We start from the raw sequence: 6,769 nt of genomic DNA, 5'->3' as shown, positions 1-6,769 counted from the left end.
CGTGCCCACATTAAGGCTCTGGGGCTACTAGGCTTTGCGCTCGTTATTTATAAATATTAAAGGGGCACATCGATCCCCTGATCTGGTGTTGCCACCCGACCAGTGGCTTGGGGGCTACCGAATTGCCTATTCAATGCAGAAAATTTGAAGTGCTCAGTGTTCTGCATAACCGAACTATGGACAAGCGTGTCTTTGGAAGGCAATAAGTACCATATGGAACTTATCCGGCATCAAGCTGATATATCACGGCGACTTCTCACGACCCTCTCTCAGGGGCCCGTTCACTGGTCACTATTATCTCTAATATATTACACTGCGTTTCTATTCCTACATATGCTGTCGAGCTAGGAGTTGATCCTCAGACCGATTTCGCGCGTCAAACTGGGTCTCAGGGGCTACTAGGATCAGCGGTTTCATGTTATCCTTCAGGTGCATCTCGGGTTTTAGACCGATACACACCTTGAGGGCTACTGGCTATATATCTCGGAAGAGAATAAATTGCACCAATCAAAAATATTAGCAAAAAATCGGCCCACAGTCGGGGTGGTGCACCACCTCGGAAGCAGTCCGGCATAAAGCTCGGGCGCCAGTGGCTACCTCCATAGAGGGCATTTCCGGCATTAAGCTCGGCTAAACTCCTTCAACTCTTTTGAACCAAGGTGATCTATGACACCTCGGATATAGTCCGGCGTTGGAGCTCGAATACAGTCCAGCGTTGGAGTTTGGACACATTCCGTTGGAGCTCGGATATCGTCCAGCGATAAACTTCGGATATAGTCCGGCGTTGGAGCTTGGACAAAGTCCAACGTTGGAGCTCGGATGCAGTCCAGCGTTGGAGCTCGGACGCAAGAAGACGCCGCCACACAGGAACAACTTCGAACATGAGGTGTGGCATGAAGAATAACAAGGCATTGATAAAGACCGAAAACTTAAAGGGGCTCCTCGGATACCCGACGTGTAAACTCTTTGGATTTACTTCGGCGATCCTCAAGATCGAAGATGAGAAGATTTGTTGAACCAGTTTTCAAGACCGACGACCAAAGATGAAGAACAGTTCGGAAGAATCAAGGAGCGTCCCCAACTTGAAGACCGGTTCAGGGGGCTACTGACGGTGTCCTGGACTAGGGGGTACTCACCACATCGTCTCTCGATTAGGTGGATCAGGCCGAGGACCCCCATGGCGGTTCGTTCATGGGGAACTTCGGGTAGCCCATGCCGCATACAAGGAGTATTCCACAAGATTTGGCAATCAAGACAATGACTCCTCTCCACCAACATAGTCGGCTAGGACTCTTGTTATCCTAGGCCTCTGGTACATTATATAAGCCGGGGCCAGGCTAGTCAATAGATGATTATGATATTGCTCACCATACCTCTAGGGTTTAGACCACAACATATGATCTCGAGGTAGATCAACTCTTGTAATCTTTATATTCATCGAGATCAATCAGGCAGGAAGTAGGGTATTACCTCCATTAAGAGGGCCCGAACCTGGGTAAACATCGTGTCCCCTGTCTCTTGTTACCATCGACCTTAGACGCATAGTTCGGGACCCCCTACCCGAGATTTGCCGGTTTTGACACTGACAGCTGCCATGAATGAGGTAATCTCGATCTTGAAGCTAGAAATTATGCAATCAGCCGCACGCATTATGCAAGCAACCCAAGAATTGGAGGAAGTAAGAATGTTGCATTTGAAGACGGAGGAGGTCCTGCTGGTTCTGCTATCTGAAGCCCAGGGTAATCCCAGTTCTTCTTTAGATAGCAGTTGAAATTGTCATTAGATTATTGTACTTGCATGTTGTGTCATGTCTCTGAATGGATTATGTTGTAAGACCCCCTATGTTGTCCATGTGTTGTAATGATCTGAATTTTTTAGGCGAGGTAATCCTCAGTACTTGTATGATTGACATAAGGTGAACTATTTTTCGTGTGAGCATATTGTATTGGATAAAATAACTGTTTGACTCAAAGTGTATCCAACCTACTGAATTCGAAGATCACGGCATTTCTAAATCATAATCATATATAAAGGTGGAATAAATCTTTGTTGTGGTTTTGAAGAAATAAATAACAAAATGTAGAATTATCTGTGGGTATTCGTAATCGAATAAAAATAGATTTGGATTTAGTTGCCAGGGCCCAGGGCAAACGTGAATGCTAATTCTCCCAAGTTTTGAACGAAGCGGCTAAACACCCACTATCATTTGTGGGCTGCCTGAAGCAAGTGTTTGCGAGATGGAAATTAATGTCTACACCTGACACTTGACATCCTTATCGACCGGATTTACACTGACGTCGATAGGGGTAGACTAGTAACTTCAATCAGACATGACACGACGGCCTCTGAGCCCATTCAGACACGGTGGGCGCCAAACGTGGGCGGCAAAACACATTTGATTCAAGCTCGTCCGAAAGACATGTGTCTCTCCCTCCATTTCCCCATTCATCCATGGTGGGTGGCAAAACAAACTCTCCTCGTCCGAAACCGATGTAGGCTAATATGTTAAATAGGGGCGGATGTGTAACTTCCCTCAGACATGACACAACCGCCCTACCTGTCAGCCCTGTTCATACACCGTGGGAGCCAACCGTGGGCGGCAAAACACCCTCTCCTCGCCCAAAATAGTTACCGACAAATATTTGGGAGATGCGAGATTACCGTCCTATCCCCAACCCACGTGATGTCCAAAATTTTAAAAGGGAGATAAGTTCGTAACTTTCCCACATTTCAGACAAGCGCGTCCCAAAGTTTGAGATCCCCCCTCCCCCTCCATTTCCCCATTCATACACCGTCGGCGCCATGACAACCTCCCCACTGCGGCCAGCATCCTCCGTCCGCCACCCCATCCTCCACCTTGCCGGAGCCGCTACCCCTACCCCATCGTCCACTGCAAGAGATGGACGTCTCTCATCCACGACGCCGGACCAGGATCCTTTCATCGCGTCGTCTCACTTCATCGGCATTGTCGTCCACCTTGTCGTTGCTGCTCCTATGACCACCTCGTCCACGGTAACAGGATTTATCCCCCGACACAGCTGTCTGCCATCTAAAGTCTTCTTCCCCGCCGCCGACAGCCATCGCACTCGCAACACCCTCAACGTATTATCAGGGGCCTACACGGCGTCGCAAGAGAGGTGGTACTCTTCCATATGTGCTTAAGTTATTGATCTCACCCGGAAAATAGATCTTAAATTGTTTATTGTACTTTTCTTGTCCGTACCAAATCGTAGTGGCTAGTTGAATGCAAACATTGGTTGCGAAGTAGCTTTGTCCGGTTTGCACCTTCAGATCCGCCATGTCGCGGTCACTATACTCGTAAAGCTTATGATTTCCCCCTTTATATTCACTACCATCATTGTAGGTGCTTCACTACTTTGTGTCATGCTAGCACTGCTCCTCAAGACCTCAACCCATCAAGCGAAACAACATGCCACTCATAATTCCAAAGCTTACGTGTTGAAATGCGAATCTGATATGATGCTCATATTACTAAAACAGAGAACGTTTAATTGGTCACCTAATGTTCCTATATTCGTTTCGAAAAGCATGTGCGCCACCCACTGGTCTAGCTAGTTCCACTTTCCTGATTTTACTCTTGATGCTTAGGGTTTTCCCGTTTTATCTACTCTACTATGATCTGCGTAGGTGCTTTTTGTCGTACTAGCATTACTCCACCCTTCAAGCTAAACAACACAACACTCAAAATTCCAAAGCTTAGTTGTTCAAATATGATTGTGATATGATACTGATATTAGTTAACAGACACATTTAATTGGTTAGCTAAAGGTCCCACTTGAGTTTCCAAATGCATGTCGCGACATATAGAGAGACAACAGAATTGCATTTCTTTATCACTTGTTGACTGTACTTTCTTGTCCATAGCAAATCTTAGTAGTTATTTCAAAGCAAACATCAGTTGCTAACTACCCTTTGCGCGGTTTGCAGCTTCAGATCTGCCATCCCACTGCCACGGTCAACACTATACTCATCATGCTTACGGTTTCCCCATTTTATGATGACCACGATCAGCTTACGTGGTTCGTGTCGTAATAGCACTGCTCCACCCATCGAGCTAAACAAGCTTAGTTGTACAAATTCAAATATGATATTATGCTGATATTAGTAAAACTAAGAGATGTTTAATTGGTCAGCTAAATGTTCCTACTTTAGTTTCAAAATGCATGTGAGCCACATATGGAGAGACCAAAAGGAATAGTATTTCTCTATGCGCTCTCGTTCATCATGGGTGGCCAGCCGACATTGTATAGAAAGACTTGCAATATCTTCAATCTGCTTGCTCTTCTGCTCTTCTTTAAGATGATCCTCTTCTCTTGCAGTCGACTGGTCAGGTCGAGTTATTCTCCCTTGGTATATTTTGAATCTGTCAGGTCAGGCCGACTCGTTCTTCTTTACTATATGTTGAAGCTGTCATCTGCGAAGTATCATCACTTCTGGAGCTCTCATATTTTGAGTAGTAGGCCACATTATATTAATGCACACAGCAAATTACAGCATGCATGGCACCTCTTAGAAGAATTGCAGAGATAGCACAAAGGGGATTACAGGGAGAAAGTATTGGATTAGAATCACTTCTGCATTACAAACATAATCTCACTTGTTTTTATGTTTTCATGCATGTCATGTATTGAACATTATCAAACTGAATATGAGAATGTGCGCACGAGAGGAATATTGCGGAACAATCCACTGGCTAACAAACTTGGCATGTTGGAGGATGGCCTATCTTATTCACCCATCAAGGTGCATGCTCTAACTTGGCAAGGTTGTATTGGTCGCACATGTTTTGCATCTGGCCTCTTGCATTACTTCTACTTTGTTACACCATCTGCTTAGTTTAAGCATCATATATGAGTATATGCCATACCTATCCATTTTCTATACCTATTCCATGTGTCATCATACTATGTTTTTCCAGTCAAATATTGTTCTTTCGTAATAGATGTCCAAAAGGAAGAGGGTGAGTGCAGATCCTCAAGGAGTACAAACTAGGTATTTGGAAAAGGTAGTGATACCTGTTAAATCAGATAGATCAGCAACCACAGAAAACACAGGCCCAACTGTACCAGACTTTACCCCTACTCCAGTGGCCAAACCCCTATTAGAATTGCTGAGAGCCCAACATCAGGTACTGTCTATGATATCAATTCAAAATTTGAACTCCTAAATTTCTGCATGTGCCTTACCTTCTCTCTTGTATGAAAACTAATTTCAGATGAATCTCCTTGCTCAAAGGATCATAGGATCTCACGACAATACTGGGCTCTGCATTGCTCTTGTCAGTACCTCTTGCCCTTTGTCAGCATACTTACACTCATTGATGTTTGATTATGTAGCATCACTGTAAATGTTCGCTTCTTTATCCTCCCTTTGCTTGAAATTATAAGATCTATATTTACTCTTAGATAAATATAGAATTAACACAATGGTTATGAAATTTTGGATTGCTCATGTAAGTACATGTTGTCATGTACTCCCTCTGTATCGAATTAATTGTTGATCAATTGGATGTATTTAGAACTTAATAGTGCTAGATACATCCATTTGAGTGACAAGTAATAACAGACGGTGGTGGTATTACTGTACATGCATCGCGAGATAGTTGATTGTCTAGCATTACTTTGCATCTTATCTGCCCTGCCCTCCACTTTCTCCGAATTATCATATCTACATTTACTCTTACCAAAATGTTGAATAAAGCCAATGCCACTGCATACGTTGATGTCTGCATTCCTCTTGTTAGTACCTTTTGCCTTGTAATGATGTACTTAATTAATTGCTATTTGATTATGTATCATCAGTCTGCACCAGAGCTTCATTATCCTCTATTTCTTCTAATATTATTTGATCTATATTTACTCTTTGCAAAATATAGAATAATGACAACGCTTATAAAGAATTTTCTTTGGGGAATTTATTGAATTATCCTTCCATCAACATGGAGAAGGGCTTTGTCCAGCCCATGTTAACATGCCATGTAAGTTCATCCTTCTCAAGCCTTCAAACTTTGTTCTAGTATAGATTTGGATAGGCATCATTTCCTCCACTGATGTTTACATCTAATTGGATGTTTGCAACAACTACCAGTTTTAAATTGTAGTTGTAAAAACATGTTCCTTATGCATAACAGATCCATTTATTTTCTTATATAATTGTGAAACCTGTTATGTGTCTCCTTGTTTCTCTTTCAGAGTCGTATCTCTTATTCCACGCAGAACTTTAGGAAAGATAGTGAGCCAAACCATCTTGAGGACAGCGAGATGACCCCAAGGTCCTGTCTTGATGAAGATAGTGAGTTGAAGCTACTCACCAGCAGGTGTGAGACAACCTCTGTGAAGTTGCTGCCTCAATCAGTTCGACTTATTCAGTCTCAACTTAAAGCGGAAAGGCTTACTTCAGCTTAGCTCCGACTTGAAGTCAAAGATGTAATGAAGATGTCAGGGGACTGCCTTGCGCACTATGGTGCCATACAGCTAGGGATGAAGCATCTATCGTTGACACAACTGAGGTCTCATCAGCTTGTTTGGCTGCTTGCGGGGCCCGACCTTGCCAGGTCTAGTGCCTTCTGAAGTGCTCTCAGTTTTGTATATTCTTTTGTCGACGCGTTTATACGCACTGGTGGCGACCTTTGATGCCCAGTGTGTGTAATATGTGGTCATGTTGCGCTTTATTATCATCGGTAGCGAACTTTGATTCCCAGTGGATATGATATGCCGTAATTTATTTATTGTATAGTCTAGGTTTATTC

This window comes from Triticum aestivum, chromosome 5A (assembly GCF_018294505.1).
Source record: "Triticum aestivum cultivar Chinese Spring chromosome 5A, IWGSC CS RefSeq v2.1, whole genome shotgun sequence".
NCBI classification, from domain to species: Eukaryota; Viridiplantae; Streptophyta; class Magnoliopsida; order Poales; family Poaceae; genus Triticum; species Triticum aestivum.
The sequence above is the reverse complement of the archived record's forward strand: the minus strand, read 5'-3'. Positions refer to the sequence as shown.